The 18,219-nt window shown below is 46.5% G+C and overlaps 1 non-coding gene across 1 annotated transcript; it reads left to right on the top strand.

Annotated features, from left to right (window-relative positions):
* Window positions 1–8,324: 8,324 nt before the first annotated feature.
* LOC120967712 (small nucleolar RNA U3) lies at window positions 8,325–8,546 on the top strand. The gene has a single exon (XR_005761436.1). It is a non-coding gene; the product is annotated as a small nucleolar RNA U3 (small nucleolar RNA).
* Window positions 8,547–18,219: the final 9,673 nt, after the last annotated feature.

Raw genomic sequence — 18,219 nt, 5'->3', positions numbered from 1 at the left:
CTTCTTCTCTCTGTTTGGATCTCAATACAGAGTTCTCCTCGATGTCCTTGGAGATCTATTCGATGTAATACTTTTCGCGGTGTGTTTGATGAGATCCGATAAATTGTGGGTTTATGATCAAGATTATCTATGAACAATATTTGATTCTTCTCTGAATTCTTATATGCATGATTTGATATCTTTGCAAGTCTCTTCGAATTATCGGTTTAGTTTGGCCTACTAGATTGATCTTTCTTGCAATGGGAGAAGTGCTTAGCTTTGGGTTCAATCTTGCGGTGCTCGATCCCAGTGACAGAAAGGGAACCGACACGTATTGTATTGTTGCCATCGAGGATAAAAAGATGGGTTTATACCATATTGCTTGAGTTTATCCCTCTACATCATGTCATCTTGCCTAATGTGTTACTCTGTTCTTATGAACTTAATACTCTAGATGCATGCTGGATAGCGATCGATGTGTGGAGTAATAGTAGTAGATGCAAAATCGTTTCGATCTACTTGACATGGACGTGATGCCTATGTTTATGATCATGCCTAGATATTCTCATAACTATGCGCTTTTCTATCAATTGCTCGGCAGTAATTTGTTCACCCACCGTAATATATGCTATCTTGAGAGAAGCCACTAGTGAAACCTATGGCCCCCGGGTCTACTTTACATCATATAAGTTTCCAATCTACAATTCTAGTTTACTATTTACTTTGCAATCTTTACTTTCCAATCTATACAACAAAAATACCAAAAATATTTATCTTATTATCTTTATCAGATCTCACTTTTGTAAGTGGCCGTGATGGGATTGACAACCCCTTTATCGCGTTGGTTGCAAGGTTCTTGATTGGTTGTGCAGGTACTAGGCGATTTGCGTGTAGTCTCCTACTGGATTGATACCTTGGTTCTCAAAAACTGAGGGAAATACTTATGCTACTTTGCTGCATCACCCTTTCCTCTTCCAGGGAAAACCAACGCATGCTCAAAAGGTAGCACCTACCCTATTGGAAAGACCTAGAGGTCCGCTTTGCAATCAACGTGATGCATGTGACAAAGATTCTTTGCGTGAACCTGCTAGGCTTCTTGGGCGTGTATGGGAAGACAAAAGATACACCGGAGGCACGGGAGGACCAGCAACGTGTGCACAAAAATGACGGCATGCATCCAAAGTAGTATGTAGGTCCTGCCAGCTATGCTCTTACAAAAGAAGAGAAGGAAATCTATTTGGTATAACTATTTGGTATGACCCACCCAGGAGGGGCTGGGTCATACCACTGGCGACTTAAAGATGAAGATGTCGGGTTATGAAGCAAGCCTATTGAAGGCCCAAGACCTAGAGGCGACTAAGGCCCAAGAGGATGAACAACCATATGTTTAACTTGTAAGGCAAGCTTGGTTAGTTACCAAGCTGGACACGTTGCGTATGAGCCGGCCGGGACTCTGTAAGCCGCTGGGCATCGACCTGTGTATATAAAGGGGTTACCCGATGGCGGGTTAGGACAAGTAACAATCAATCAAGAACTAGGTCAAGCGTATTCGCTCCCTGGTAATCGAAACCAAAGCAATACAACCTAAAGCAGGAGTAGGCTTTTACCTCATTGAGAGGGGCCGAACCTGGGTAAAACTCTCTGTGTCCTTTGTCCCGTTTAACCCCTTCAAGCTAACCTAGTTGCAATAGCTCCATGCCTAAGTCTTTTTGCTAGGGTATCTGCCGTGTTAAGTCCACGACAGTTGGCGCCCACCATAGGGCCAGCGCACGGTGGTTTTGAGCTCTTGAAGGGCAGCTTCGCAGGGATCAAGGGATATGCCATGGGCCAGATGACCAAGAGTTGTTGCGGCAAGCTCTACATAGACGGCGCTGGCTCGGGCCCCGAGGCCGGCTCAATTGAGTACGGGTATCGGGTCCCCTTCAGCGGAATCCATGTCTTCATCGGCAAGATCAGCGAGTCAGGGCCTGAGCCAGACATCTGTGCCGACATTATTGAGACGGCTCAGCTCGCACGACCCGCCAAGGTTCAAGCCGCTGTGAAGCGCACCTTTGTTGGTTTCATCCACAGGGCGGATCTTCATGAAGGATCTGTATCAAGAGGAGAGACGGTAGTCTGCTCTGATGGTGAGTCTTCAACTGGTGAGACTGATTCAATGTATCAACTGTAGGACGGTAGGCTTGGAGGTTGTTCCGATGGTGACAGTATTCCAGACCCCTATGAGCCGCCAAATAGGGTTGCACTCTTCATGGACGGCACGCAGCCGGTGTTCGGTTCGACGACTGCTACGGCTATGACCTCTAGCTCAACGGCTGCGGCAACAGCTGGTGCTAGCGCCCCCGCGCGCCCCCCGGCTCAGGTTCTGATCGAGCTGTTGGATGCTTTGGCAACTTTAATGGGAGTAGAGGTAACTCCTGAGACTCGAGAACAGCATAAAGTGGATGTCACGAAGCTACCAGATGAGATAGCTCAAGCCAAGGAAGAACTTGTGGTTGAGAACGCTAGGATGGCCACGGAACGAGCTACTTTGGACGCTCAGACACAACAGATTCAGGTAGAGTCTTTCCGGCTTACCTTGGATCAAAACGCTTCAAACGCCATCATGAGGAGGAGGCATCAAACCCGTCTACCCACAGAGTTTGAGGCTGGGAACCTATTCAACACGCCTGGGGCAGGGACCAGTGACCCGCCCGTGGTGAACCGGGTGGTTGAGCCACCCATGATGGGAGCGCCGGTTGAGCCACGCGTTGCGGACCCGCCTCGTTTGAATTTGACCCCGCCTCCGCATGTTCCGACACCACCTGGTCATTATTCTAATCCTCTAGACAATATGATCGCCGCAGCTACACGATTGGCGGTTCTCCCTGTTGAAGGCAAGTCATCGGTCGCGATGGAGATACGGAGAGCCGGAGAGCTACCCTAGACAGCGTTGGCTCAACAGACGGCTTATTCATATAGCCGTGAACGGATTCATTCAATCCCTCGCCCAAGCCGGAGTTATAGCAGGCATATTGTGTCGCCAGCGGTTTCCAGCAGTGAGCGGCACCACAACCAGCCTCGTAGGCATTACCCACCAGCTACATATTTTATTTTCCATTATGGGTGTCGCCCAGCAGATTGCGTGGGCCATCATACTAGTTGTACATACACTATCAATTCACTTAAAAAACCTAAGTTGTTACAAAAAAGTAAATAGTACTTTTTAAACTTCAATATTTTTGTTGTGACACCAGTATCTCATTTAAAATTTGTTGTCATGTTTTGCCCATTTCTTCTCATTTCTAATACAATTATTCTTATCTGGATTATCCCTCAAATTTTGTTGCCACCTAGGTTGTTGTGTATGTGTTCATCCGCTGTCATAATTTTGATTCATGACATTTCATCTGCCATAAAGCTAGATAAAAGGCGGTTTGAATTAAAAAAATTGCTCCAGTTTGCACATTCATCATCATTATTAATCAAGCAATCAAACACTTGTTCACCATACATTTATCACTTGGTACGAACAATCAAACACATTTTCTGAATGCAACAATTGACACATTAAGGAATATTGCTTTGATTGAAAAACTTTGCTTATTTTTTTGTGGGGGTTCGTGCATGGAAAACAAAAAAATTGCATCTACACGAATCTAAGGAGATGCAATTAAAAAAATGATCTAATTGAATCCCCACAGAGGAAGGATGGCGATTAGAGGCCGTGTTGATGTGCCCATACCTAGGCAAGAAGGAGATCCTTTCGCTCCCCCCTCCCGCGACCCGCGTCGCCCCCATGGCGGCCGGGCCGCGCCCCCCATCTCACGCCCCCTAGTCCCCCCACCCATTCCCTCCTTCCTCCCGCCGTCGCCGGTGTGCTGCTCCTGCCCTTGGCCGGGCGGCCCCGGTGGCGGCGGACTGCTGGCCTTTCCCCTCCTAGTTTTGGGTGGCGCGGGGCAACCCTGGCCCAGGTGGTGCTCCTCGACGGCGAAGGTCCGGCGCGGCGGCGGGTCTTCCATGGTGCACCGCGGGTGGCCAAGGTGGTGGTGGTGCTGCCGTTGATGGCGGGGTGACGGTGGTGGAGCTCCGGCCCTGCAAGCCGGGATCTGGGTCAGGGCACGTCTGCCTCGTTGCCTCCAGTTGGCCTGGTGAGCGGCTCGCGATGGAGATGGAAGCGATGACGCCACACTGCTGAAGCGTGGCGATGGGAGCTTCACGGGCCTGTGTATGTCCGGCCAAGCTTATGGGGATGATACGACCGTGTGTTCTGTCACTACCGGTCTTACTGTTATTTCACCTCATCGTAAGGATGTATATGCACCATATATACCAAGGTACCTGCCTATCATCTACGGAGATGCAGCACAATACTTTGTCTCGATTACTATGAGCCAGATTGCTAATTTGCATTGTACTGATGAGAGCAAGATTATGCACGTCAAGGAACGAGTTAGCCACATGTTACCAAGTTATGTATGCATGCAACCAATAACGTGTAGAATTAGGATTGAGCAAACAAAAGAGTCTGCATGCAACATTGATGCGCCAGAGATAAGCAAGGTCACGTGCATGCATGGGAAATTAGTCCATTACGTAGCTACAATACAAGAAAGAGTCCTGACCAAATACACGTTCCATCAGGTGCGGCCACCCGATCAGGAATTGTACTCCGTGACGTACATGAAGATTAAAGATTTGCTTTTTTTGAAAGGAACTGGGTGGGGTCCACCTGCAGACTACACGAGAAGCCTCACCACCAACCAAACAAGTCATCCGTATTTTTGTTTCGTTAGATTAAATCAAGTTGGTTGTTATCTTTTGGTAGGACAAGTTTGTTTTTCCTTTGAATTAGAGGTGTGCCTAGCGTGTTGGTCAAACCATGGTAGGCTCGGCTATAAATAGCCAGATTATGGTCATTGTAAAGACAGGTTATTTTTATAAAAATAGAAACGATGTGTTTTTAAGGGTAGACATCCGTATCAAGTTTTAGAGGGATCTTTAGAAAACCTTGTGTTGCGATTTCTTTATAGAAATTGTTTTTGCGCGTGAGTATCATCGTTGAGATTGGTTTTCTCGTGCTAAGCCACAAGGCTCAAACCCTCTATTTCATGCACATCGTGTGCGTGGGCGAGAGGCTACTGCTGCTGAAGGTGGAGAGTCGTGAAAGGTCGGGCCGCAACAATGGTTCGGATCTCGCCATCGAGGTTCGGTCCTTATCATTATGGGCTAATCAAGAGGGTAGCGGCGGCGGCGGCCTACGTGCAACAACATGGCGGCAGGGACTTTACGAGCCCCGGGGCTCGGCCGGGCCTGTTTGGCCTGATGTGTCCCTGCTGCCGTGTTCGGTCGGCACCCGCAGTTGGCGGTGGAGGTTGTCCTCCAGGTGAAGGCGCTGCTGCTGCCCTCCAGTTCCAATGGCTCGGTGTGCTCTTGTCGTCGCATCCAGACGGCTACCGTCTATGATGGTGGAGGTTGTCCCCTCCCGCGTGGTTGTGATCTTGTCGGACCTTGTCTACGGCTGCTTCGTCTCGGGCTAGCCGGCCTTGCACGTTGGCCATGGTGAGACGACGATGGTGATTGCAAGAGTGTGGTGGCGTATGTTAGTGGATGGCTTGATTGGGGGAGCGCCTCTGATTGTCCGGGAGGTGGGGTTTTGGGGGTCGGGAGAAATCCTTGTCATTTTGACAACGAGGCGGTGACGCTTGAGAGTGTCATCCCTCCTTCCTGAAGGGCGTCGGGTGTACCTCTTCCCACTCCTCGGAGCGTACCGGGGGAAACCCTAGGACATGTCCGGGCAGCAGTGTCGTCGTCGTCATTGTCCTTCTTGAAGGTGCTGCTTGGTACGCAGCGAATCAGAGTGCTAGGATCATGGTGATAATACGGAGAGGACGCAACAGCTGCTAATCATTTTCGTTTTCGTTGATTCACCGGTGTCAGCATTGTTTCCTCTTTCTTTTCTTTTGGGCGTGGATGTGCTGTTTGCCCCAGCAATGGTTCTCATGTTGTATGATGTGACTGCTATATTTATATTACGGCAATGATAACTCCCGAATGTTCGGGAGTTAAGCATGGCAACCCGAACGGGTTTAGATGGCAAGTTTAGTTTGCGTGAGATTAGGGAAACATGGCAATTTTCTGAAAAAAAAAAGAAAAAGGACGAAGTTGCCATCCCCTATCAACTAAAGTTGCCATCCCCTATGAACTAAAGTTGCCATGTAAAACCGTTCGGGACGAAATGCTCAAAATCCGAACGTTCGGGAATTATTGGATTCCTTATATTAATATAGCGGGGCGAAAGCCTATTTCGAGAAAATCAGAGGCCGTGCTACACCTTGACTTGTTGGCATGAAACTCGCAGCTGAATAAATATGTAGAGACTGATTTCTGCATGACTCATCTTCATTGGACCTGAATAAATATTTCTCACAAACCAAAACTATTTTACATAGATCTGTGTAACATGAAGGTAGCAACCCAAATGCTCTATGGAAGTCTGAGTTCAGCTCATCTTTCAACACTTTCCTCTATCCGTAAAGTAATCCTCTGAAGATGTGGTAACTCCTGGTAAAGCATTTTCTAGGAGACAAGAGTGGGTGTTGGTTTCCAAGAAAAAGAAGGCTTAGTGATTGATCCCTTATGTGTTTGAAACATATTAAAACAACCATATCCAATATTAATGCCAGGGCATAAAGGAGTACTTAGCAAGCTGGCAGCTGAAACAGAGGTGATCCCTTGCTTCTACTGTCTGAACTCTGGAGACCACGCATGGCACATGAGCACCTTGTATTCAGTCTGTCTCTCAGTACTTTTTTTTACGGGCCCTGTCTCTCAGTACTTAGTAGTAGCCAGATGAAAAAAATGATGGGAACTTTGCACCTTTGACTTTGAGAAAACGGTAAGTTGTTTGCCGACTGCAAGTATGTTCAGGAAGGAAAATGTTGTGTAGAGAGTCCGTTATGAATGGCTTACATGCTTGTGGAAGACTTTCCTTTGCTTGTGGAAGACTAAGTTCAGTTTATCTTTCCAACACTTACATGCTTCAGGAGGTAAGAGTGATTGTTGCTCTCCAAAAAAAGGGGCTTGTTGGTTGCTTGCTTAAAATTAATGGCTACATTTTCTGGACTGCACATGCTCTGCATCTCCTGCCATTCTTTTGTTATACCCCTTTGGTTAGGATTCTGAGTTCCGAAACATGAACCTGGTTCAGAAAGCCCTTTAACTAGTATACAAATTAGCTGGTTCAGAACGCTAAGCCAAACAGACCATTTAACTAATTATTAAGGCAAAGAGAGGATTACTCAAATCAACAACCAAAGGTATAGAGTAATTATGTATTCAGTTAGCCAGCGGGAGGATTAACCACATGACCAAGGAACAATACGACTCCTGTCCTCTCCTCAACCGTGGCAAATAAGAAGGGCCGATCCGCCACAAAATCCACCAAATGTTGTGGTTCGCTTTCCTCAAATGCACTACCATCCAGTAGTATGACCGTGGCAGCAGCGGCCACGGTGCCTAGCTCGTCCACCTCCATGGTGGCCTTATGTACACCCCAGAGATGGAGAGCCGCCCATGCCCATCCCCACCGCTCACCATGCCTGAGAAGTCGGCAAGTCGCCACCTTCGAAAACCTGGTGACACCATGTTCAGGCTGGCAGTTTTTGCATGCCTCGGTGCTTCGGCTTGCCTGAGCGTCGCCAAAAGGAGGTTGCAGAGGATGACAGCATCGCCGAATGGAGGTTGCAGCAAGTAGTGTTCCCACTGGAATAGTTTTGAACAGCTGAGTCAACCAAACAAAAAGATGCTGTAACTGCCACCAGAGTACTATAGCAAACAAGTGTATGTTCTGTCTTTGCGTGATGTCTCCAATCTGGCAATGTGTAGTCTGCTACTTTTAATGGTCAACTGCAATTTAATTTGGAAAAGAAAAAAGAGTAGGTGTCACTGAAATAAAAGATAAGAATTTACGTAAATATAAATGAAAAGTATAGGCCATGCAGCAGTAGATATTAGACTGCTTCAATATCTATAAATGAAAAGTATAGGCCATGCAGCAGTAGATATTAGACTGCTTCAATATCTCCAGACTCCTCAACTGATGCAACGAAAATGGAAAAAGGACAACGAGATCATAAATAATCCAAATTCGCAATAAAAAGAGATCATAAATAATTCCTCACATGGGCTGGGCTTTGATCATTCTCGTTCCCACCTAGTACATCATGGGCCATGACCCGCGTACCCTTGCAGCCGTTCCATGCTCTGGCTGAGTAGGCGCTGCTGCATGGCTCTCTCTAATTAGTCCCACCTCGCTAGTTTAGACGACGCTGGAGCAGTTTATAAGGCGAGGGGCTGCTGATGGTAGCACGGCCTTACTTGAACAGGATTTGTTCTATAGGCTCGTACCGCTGCATCCTTTACCAATAAGGAGGCAAGCACTTCAGTTTGGTTGATGCATTCTGACCTCTGGGCCAGAGCGTGATTAACGGCTTGGATTCGCCTGATGGGTGCCATCCAACGGCTGTAGAGGATCGTTCCTGTTCCAGTTCACCCTGGTGCAGGGTGGCTCAGAGGTTGTTTGACAGACTCCACAGATATTTTTTCCTTTTTGGCTGCAGAGCTAGGATGTGGGTGCCATCTATGAAGGTTGGGCTGCTTTGGAGATGCTCAAGCAGTAATCTTTTCAAAATGCTCCAGCGTGTGATGATGTTCATAAGAGTTTAAAATATTAACATCCAAAAAATCAAATCCAAGATTGATGGCCAGTGCATAAGTATAACAACTTTGCAAACTGGCAACTGAAACAGAGTAAGATGGCAGAAAGAAGTTGTTCCTTTGCACATGGCGCTTGTATCAGTCTGCTCTCAATTAGTTCTTTGGCTGGACTCTTATGAAACAGATAAAAAAAAAGGTTGACTGGAACTCTGCACCTTTGATTTTGAGAAGGAACTCTGCACATTGCCTTGGAGAAAACAGTAGGTGTGTTTGCCTGTGGAATTCTTACTGATTTGGCTGTGGAATTCAGAACAAGACTTTCTTTTGCTTGTGGAAGACTAAGTTCAGCTTTTCTTTCAACACTTTCATGCATCTGTACCAGAAGCTCCAGGGGGTGTTGCTCTCTCAAAAAAGGCCAGGGCCTAATTAGGACTGCTGCACTTCAAATATGTAGAGACTGATTTCTGCAGGATTCGTCTTGATACATGTTTGACCACACAAACATTATTTTGCAAACTGTGTGAAAAGAAGTCATTCCTTGCTTCTTATGTCTGAAGTTCTTCGGCTGCCACATGGCTCTTCTATATCAGTTAGTAAACAAGGATTTTTCTTTTATGGGAGCTCTGCACCTTTAAGAAAACTGTAGGTGGTTTGCTTACTGCAACCATGTTAGGGAGGGAAAATGTGAAAAGAGTTCCCAGTAGTGTGGCAAATGTTTTATGGCAATCCAGCTGTAGAATTCAGAGCAATGCTCCCTTTTGCTTGTGCAGTTCAGCTTGTCTTTCAACATTTCTATGCATCTGTAAAACAGTAAAAGGCTGGACACTCCTTCCTGTCCAAGAGACAAGAGTGATTATTGACTGCTTGCTTTAAGACTTTGACACAATATCAACAAAATCATATCCAAGATTAAATGCCAGGGCATAACTAGAAGAGTACGATTTCATAGCTTGCATCTCCTGCCCTTCCTTGGTTGTACCATTATTGGTTGGGATTCTGAGTTCCTAGACATTAATCTTGTGCACAAGGTTGGTTCCACATGTTCAATTACTCAAATCGAAAACCTAAGTGTTCCACATTTTATAGAGTAATCATGTACTTATTCAGTTAACTAGTCAGAGGATTGACCACATGGCCCGCGGAAATGCATGCAACATTCTAATGTTGTACTCCACTATGTTTTTGTAATACCAATAGCATGGCATTTGAGACTAAATTGCACTTAATGTTGGATGTTGTTCTATCACCCACATGATCTTAAGCTATGCATTAAGAATTTTAAATTATATTTAAGTGTGAATGTATTTTATCTTATTCGATTTATGAAATTCACAGCTGGTCTTCGATTATTTGTAAATGTTTAGGGTTCGCTCTAAATGTAAATTGGAACAAACCTTTTTAATCTAGTCATTATTGAATCGGCAACTTGAGATCTTAAGATTTTTGAATCCATTAGTTTCGAAAGGGAACCAAAAATACTATTTTGCATCATGTATAGGGTAAAGCAACATCCGAGTCACTTCGATTGCGCTAAGAAGTGATCACCCAAAAAACATATTGTTCAATTTTTACTTGAAATTTCACCAAGCTCGAACATTGACATGTGTTTTTCCTGAAATTTTGCCGATATCAAGAATACTACTTGGTTTTTTCATCAAAGAGCAGTTGCACGGTAAAGCTCTAATTTTGTGTGCATGCTTTGGAAAAGCACTATACGAAGAATTTCCAACGAAAGTTGTTAGAAAATGGCATACTCCTTCCGATCCATATTAATTGACGCACACTCAGTACAACTTTATACTAATAGAAATATGAGGAAATAAGGAGATGTACAAAACTACAAATGAATACATAGCAATGGGTGAGCGAATTTCCAACAAGTTGGACGGGTGACACAGTGAGGCATGCATGGTATATCCACGTGCATGATAGAATCATACTTCTCATGGATGTTTTACAACTCATCCTCTCTATACGTTGCTCCTAGCTGCTCCTATCTCCCTTCTTCTGCGCACCCGCCTGCCTTTTGCCAACGGAGGTAACAACATTGGTCACTCTGCCTGACTAGATGCCACCTGATGTAGAGAGCATTTGCATCGCCGGCTCTACGAATAACTTCCGCGTAAATTCCAGGAAAATCCAATCCAACTCATGCTTGGGCGAGACAGTAACCTCAAAACGGTCTGAGAAGGCAACATCGCCGAAGATACTCGCTGGTGATATGAGCGTCGGCTGGTAATCATATAGATTTGTCGGAACATCCCCAATATGTTTTAAATGCTCTGGCATGTCGTCTTTGTTCTTCAATGAGACAGCCTCCAGCCTGCGGTGGCCGCCGCAATCGCCTTCTTCCTTTTCCTCATCAATGGCCTCGTGGAGGTTGTACAAGTAGGCACCGGTAATTTTGAAGTTAGCAAACAGAAGGCCACCTCCGCAGTCCCAGGCCCCCAACAAATAATCGTGTGACCGAGAGCTTTGCTTGACCAGAGTGTATACCTTCTCCCAATGGTGATCGGGAGTGAGTAACCAGAGCACCATGTCTTGGCCCGTGCACATGTAGATGCACGGACGCCCACCTATCTGTAACATGTTGCAGGGTTGAATTGGTTGCCCTTCCGGGACAGCAACGCTTGTGACGACCTCGTCGTCGGCATCGAAAACAAGCATGGATGTCGCATCGGTCTCATACTCTTCAAGTCCCTCCTCGTCGGTGAAGCACGATGTGTATATAAGAAAGTACACTTTGTTGTCCGCCGTGTGTAGGCTGTGCTCGCTGAGAATTTCCTTGTCGCATGAGAACACCGTCCTCGGCACTTGCTGGCAGCCGACACTGTCCAATGATGCCACCATCAACGTTGCTGTCGTGCTATCGCCGTCAGCTACGAACTCCGAGATGAGAGCCTTGTAGACCTTGCTCGACGGCGCGTACCCAAACCCCAAGAAGCGGCGTAGCACATAGCCGTCGTCGTCCTCGGGAGCCGCCGGCGGTGGCAACGACGGCACGGACAGGCGCACCTCCTCCTTGGTGGCCGGGTTGAAAACGACGCCGTCGAGGGAAGACCGGGCGGCCAGGAGGACCAGCCCGTTGCAGGTGTTGGCGTACCAGCTGCCGTGCTCGAGGTTGACGGTGTGCTCGAAGGCGAACGCGGGGCCGACGGCATTGAAGTAGGTGGTCTTGCAGTAATCACGTTTGTCGTAGAGGCAAGCGGCATGAGGGAGTTCCAGGCCTGGCGCGCCGAGATGGCGGTGGCGAAGCCAGAAATATGGGCTTATGAGGAGTTGCCAGAAGCGCTTGGAGAGGCCGATGCAGCGCACGGCGCAGCGGGCCGGTAGACGGGCGAGGATCTCATCAGCCACGAACTCGTCTCCGAAGACGGCCTCGTTGTCAGCCGTAGACGCCATGATTCTTGTGTGACCAATGTACCTACACCGACGGCCACCCGCACTATATACGAGACGCAAGTAGGTATAGAACGAAACTAACTCTTGGTTGTCTTTGTGCCGAGTGATTCCTAACAAAATCGACTTGCTCGGTTGTCTTTGCGCTGCCGAAATATAAAAGGAGAATACATCCATCGGTGTGCTAGCAAACTATAATCCGAGTACACCTCGGTGTTTCTTGGCGCCAGGACTCTTGGTCCAACTCGGAGTTGGTACCGCTCGTACAGCGCTAGATTTTTTCTCTCTCCAAAGACTGGATCTTTATTTTAGGGTCACTGCTACAAATCAACCGACTGATTTTAGGGTTGACAGCAGTTTGATTGCGCTGCTGACGGACGTCGGATCAGGCCCCCCGAGCGTTTCTGTCCCTCAAGTTTCTCAGCAGCAATGTCGCCTTCCAGCAGCCGTCGGAGCAAAGCTCAACCCCTGCGGGTCATAGCAGCCGCTGTCGCCGCTGTATGTTGCACTGCAGCTCCCATCGTCGGTGAGGTCCGCTGCACTGCAGCTACCCACACCGGTGAGGTCTCAGGGTGGACACGGTCCGAGCCGGCGGTCCGGTCCGGACCGGACCGAGCAGCGCGCACCGGTAGAAAAAAGCCTTTTAGTCCCGGTTCGCAACAGCCTTTAGTCCCGGCTGTGCAACCGGGACTAAATATGCGCGACTAAAGACCCCCCCCCTTTAGTCGCGCCGATTACGGACCGCGACTAAAGGCTTTAGTCCCGGTTCTTGTGGCTGACCGGGACTAAAGGCCCGTCCACGTGGGCGCCCGTGGTCCGTCGGGGCGGAGGACCTTTAGTCCCGGTTCTCGTGGCCAACCGGGACTAAAGGGCTCCTCCGCAGGTTTAGGGTTTTAGCCCCCCTAAACCTGGTTTCTTTTTAGTTTGGAGTGTTTTATTTCTTTTATATTATATTTTGTGTTTTATTTTAATTTTGATAAAGTTTCAGTACACATATTTTACGCTACTATATACATGCATATGAAATTTCAAACAAGAAAAATTCAAGAGGAATATATAATATATATTCAATCTCGGGTGACCATATACAACTTCGAACAAGTTTCCATACACAATTAGGATGGATGACCATATACAACTTCGTACAAGTTTCAATCTCGGGTATGCATATAAATTTCTTCGTCCTCGGTATAGTGTTCTCCTTTAGGATTGATGACTTCCCTCATGAAAAATCCTGCTAATTCTTCTTGAATTGGTCGGAAGCGAGCTTCTGGACTAAGCCTCCTCCGCAAGTTATCCGTCGCGTTCCGCACGCTATCTGATGCCTTCCGCTCAGTGGTGTGTCTCCGGATGTTCTCACAAACATAGTATCCACATAGATTGGTCCCCGGTGGCTGCTTATCCACATTAACTAACCTTCTGAAATCTAGCTCATGTTTGAATTCACCGACAATTTCTTCTGAGAACCGTCTCCAAACCCTACAGGGCAAAGAAAATTAAATGAATAAGGGAGTTATTAGTTACTTGATATTAGGAAATGAACGAAAGAGACCGATCGATATAGAGCTCAAATGATTGAAAATAATTACTTTTGCAGCATTTTTCTCATGTCGGCCCAACGCTTTGGATCTGAATCCATAGAGTCCATGATTAGAACTCTGGAGGTGTGAAGTTCAATATTTAGCAGAATCCAGTGAAACCTGCGGACACGTTACATGCACAGTCATGCATAACTCATCGATTAGACATACCATGCATGGAGTAAACAAAAGAGAATGGGCACAAGAGAGAAACACTCACCCAAAATGGTAAGGAAATAGAATATGACTTTTGAGTTGATGCTTTCTAAGAAACTTGTACAGGTCTTTCTCCACGTCTTCGGGGTGATGTTGTAACACATGTCCATTAACGATATGTGGGTCAATGAACCCAACATCATGGATGTTTCTTATTTTGCATTCCCAAATCTTCAATCTGCATAATAGCGTACGCAACAATATAGTTAGGACAACATATATATATATATATATATATATATATATATATATATATATATATATATATATATATATATATATATATAGTGCAGGCAATGAAGAACGAGATGAGGTAGAAATAAATCACTTACAGAACGTAGCAACTCAGCATAGATTTGTCGAGGTCGCGCAGATTGAACAGCTGGAACAATTCACTCATATGAACTTCTACAGAGTACCGTTTGGTGTGATGCTCATCTATAACATCCGCATAAACATATTCTTTGTCGGCCCATGTTATGAATTGCTTGTACCAACGTAGCAGATTTCGCATTTGTGGTGGTAGACTCTTTTCCCGCGCAGGCTCGACGAGAGGCCCATTCCGCACATATTGTAATGCTATCTCACATACTGGCGCATCCTCAAGGCCTAAGAAGGCACGAAGAGTCAAACCCATCTCGGACGCTTGTTTCATGGCACCCGCTACAGGCAATCCAAGTGCTGCCGCAGCTGCTATGATCTCGGGGTCCTCTTCCGGACCGGCTTTCACTATGAGCGGGGGGATCGATTGTTTCTTCTGCATCCCGAGCTGGTCAACTTGTTTCCTGCTTTTTTTACTTTCTTCTTTCTCCTCCTTCAATATTTTTGCTTGCCTACGAAGTTCATGTCCATAGTCGTCAGGCATATTCAGCTCGGCTTGGGACGGTGTCGTCAAAAAATCCTTAGCCCACTTCTTTTGCTTCTCAGTGAATACTTGCTTGGGCTCAGGCTCTTTTTTTGCCTTCATATCCGCCTTCCATTTCTCATAATCAGCAGACGCGGCCAATTTGGTTTCAGCTTCACTAAGTTCCCCAGGCCTTGGGAGGAGAGGCTTCAGTGATGGCTCCGGTACCCTTGTGGTCTTAGGTACATAAGGGTCCGGGTTAATAGTCCAGGAGCGGGTTTCCTTGCTGTCCGCCTGCTTCTGCTTCTTCGCCGGAGGTGGATTGGGGGGCGTCGTACCCGCCGGAGGAGGATTGGGGGGCGTCGTACCCGCCGGAGGTTGTGGATCGGGGGACGGCGTCGAATGGCGTGAAGGAGGTGTAGGTGAACCACCACGACCACCACCACCGCCGCCACCGCCACCACCACCACCACCATCGGAGGGGGGTGGACTTGCTAGCCTTGGCGCCTCGCCTGGAAACACCATGTACTTCTTTTTCCATAGAATGAACTGGCGCTTGACATCTCCAAGTCTTCTCTCCCCTTCGGGTGTAGGTTTGTCAATCTCCAGGTCCTCAAACCCTTGGACTATGTCTTCCACCGTGACACGAGCATAGCCATATGCAATGGGGTTGTTGTGGTGGAGTGCTCCAGGTGTACAGGGTAAAGCACTGCCGCTAGCTACCTTCGTGGAAACGTTCCCCACGGGATAATGCAGATCACATTCTTTCATCTCCTTTACATCATCCACGGGGTAGTGAGGCTCCGGTGCACGAATCTCGATCATCGGTGCACTAGCACCAGGCGGGGCATCCGTGGAAGCCACGCTGCTTCTCCGCTGCTGGCTTCCGCGATCCGCTTCATGATCTTCATGCGGCCCTGCAGCCGATTTTTCTTTCACTAGTTCATGCACGGTCTGCTTCAACTCATGGAGTTCCGATGCAAACTTCGTCATAAGATCTGCATCCCGGTCCGTCTTTCTCTTACGGCTTCTGTAACAGTACGGGTCATTGTCCTGGGAAAACCCTACTTTCCACGGAACTTTGCCTTTGCCTCGTACACGTCCTCCGTGTTCATCATTCCCGAGGGCTGTTGTCAGTGCGTCTTTCTCTCTATTGAACTTGATCAAGCCCTCTTGAGCTTGGGTCATTGCGTCAATAAGGGCTTGGGTCGGAGCAAACTGTCTCTGCCGGTGAACACACACCCCTGTCTCCGGGTCTAGCGATCCCCCATGCCCGTACCACCAGCTTTTGGCCCTTGGGTCCCATCCCTCTGTACCTAGAGGGATTCCTCGCACCCTCAGGTCCTCCTCCATCTTCTGCCACCTAGGCTCCGAAAGGCGGTATCCTCCTGGCCCCATAATATGATGGAACTTTTTCTTACTCGCATTATCCTTATTTTTTTCGATATTTCCTTGAAATGCTCCGATTGCTTTTGCCTCACAAATTCTGGCCAATCATCTTTCAGTTTCTCATGTTGTCCATTGAAATCCGGAGTCTTGCCCTTGTTGACATAGTCACGGGTTAAATTTTTCTTGAAGTTCCGGAATGCTTCGCCCATCTTCTGAAGAGCGAACTCTTTAACTAGCCTCCTCCTCTAACGTCCACCCGGAACCTCGTTACCGAATTCATCGACTTTGTTGTATTCCGGAGGTAGAATGAAATGTTCCATAAGCTTTCTCCAGCAATCCTTTTTCGTTCTCTTGTCGACAAAACTGAAACCAAGACGTGCCTTCTTTGGCTCCTTCCATTCCTGGACGGTGATCGGGACGTTGTCTCTAACAACGACTCCGCATTGGTTGATAAACTTTGAGGTGTGCTGTAGGGGCTTGCCGGTTTCACTGACAAACTCAATGGCATATGTTTCTCCTGTTTTCATCGCCTTGGATTTGCCACGCTTTGTCGTACTCGATCCGGAGGGCTAAAAAAAGAAAGAGAGTCGCGCGCGTTAATACATATGTATTCACATTTCAGTAAGTTTGTATCACGAGAGGCTCTCAATGTATATATATACCTCGCCGGAGGTGGTTGCTACTTGCAATTCGAGATCGTCGGTTGTTGACGGTTGACCTCCGTCGACAATGTCCGTTCCTTCACCTTCTTGATCATCGACAATCTCTGTTCCACCGTCAAGGTTCAGATAAGAAGAGACTACATCCTCTTGTTGCTCATATTCTGAGCCCGGCACATAAGGAATCTCGTTGTTGATGATGCCCATTAAATAACGTTCAGCCTCCGGATCCCTAAGCGGCTCGGTTCTATCGTCCGCCATATGTCACTCCTGCATGTAGTAAAAATTCTTTAAGTATAAAGGAATTAAAAAATAAGATTAAGGGGACATAGAGGAGGAGGAATTAAAAAATAAGATTCTTTAAGTAAAAATTCTTTTTTTCTTCTTCTTCCTTTCTTCTTCCTCTTTCTTCTTTCTTTCTTCTTCTTCCTTTCTTCTTCCTCTTTCTTCTTCTTCCTTTCTTCTTCTTCCTTTTTCCTTTCTTCTTCTTTCTTTCTTCTTCTTCCTTTCTTCTTCTTCCTTTCTTCTTTCTTTCTTCTTCTTCCTTCTTCTTTTTTCTTTCTTTCTTCTTCTTCCTTTCTTCTTCCTTTCTTCTTCTTTTTTTCTTCTTCCTTTTTCTTTCTTCTTTCTTTTGGTTTTCATTTGGTTTTCATTTTTTTCTTCTTCCTTTTTCTTTCTTGTTTTTTCTTCTTCCTTTTTCTTTCTTCTTTCTTTTTTTTCTTCTTCCTTTTTCTTCTTTCTTTTTTTCTTCTTCCTTTGTTTTTCTTCTTCCTTTCTTTTTCTTCTTCCTTTTTCTTTCTTGTTTTTTCTTCTTCCTTTTCTTTCTTCTTTCTTTCTTCTTTCTTTTTTTCTTCTTCCTTTTTTTTCTTCTTTCTTTTTTTCTTCTTCCTTTGTTTTTCTTCTTCCTTTGTTTTTCTTCTTCCTTTTTTTTCTTCCTCCTTTGTTTTTCTTCTTTCTTTTTTTCTTCTTCCTTTGTTTTTCTTCCTCCTTTTTTTTGATTTTTTGTTTTCTTTTCTTTTTTTCTTCTTCCTTTGTTTTTCTTCTGTTTTTTTGTTTCCTTTTGTTTTTTTCTTCTGTTTGTTTTTCTTGTGTTTTCTTTTTTTCTTCTTCCTTTGTTTTTCTTCTGTTGTTTTCTTCCTTTTTCTTTTTTTCTTCCTTTTTCCTTTTTTCTTCCTTTTTCTTGTTTTTCTTCTGTTTTTCTTTTGTTTTCTTCTTACTTCTTTCTTCTTCTTCCTTTTTCCTTTTTCTTTCTTCTTCTTCTTCCTTTTTCTTCTTCCTTCTTCTTCTTCTGCCGGCGCGCGGAGGACGGCAGGCAGGGCCAGCGGGCGGCGGGCGGCGGGCGGCGGGCCGGCAAGGGCGCAGGGCACGGGCGGCGGGCAAGGGCAGGGCACGGGTGGAGGCGGCGCTCACTGGGGACGGGGACGGCGGCGCGCAGGGCTTCGGCGTCGGCGTCGGCGTC

Source organism: Aegilops tauschii, chromosome 6 (assembly GCF_002575655.3).
Source record: "Aegilops tauschii subsp. strangulata cultivar AL8/78 chromosome 6, Aet v6.0, whole genome shotgun sequence".
Lineage (NCBI taxonomy): Eukaryota > Viridiplantae > Streptophyta > Magnoliopsida > Poales > Poaceae > Aegilops > Aegilops tauschii.
The sequence above is the reverse complement of the archived record's forward strand: the minus strand, read 5'-3'. Positions and strand labels throughout refer to the sequence as shown.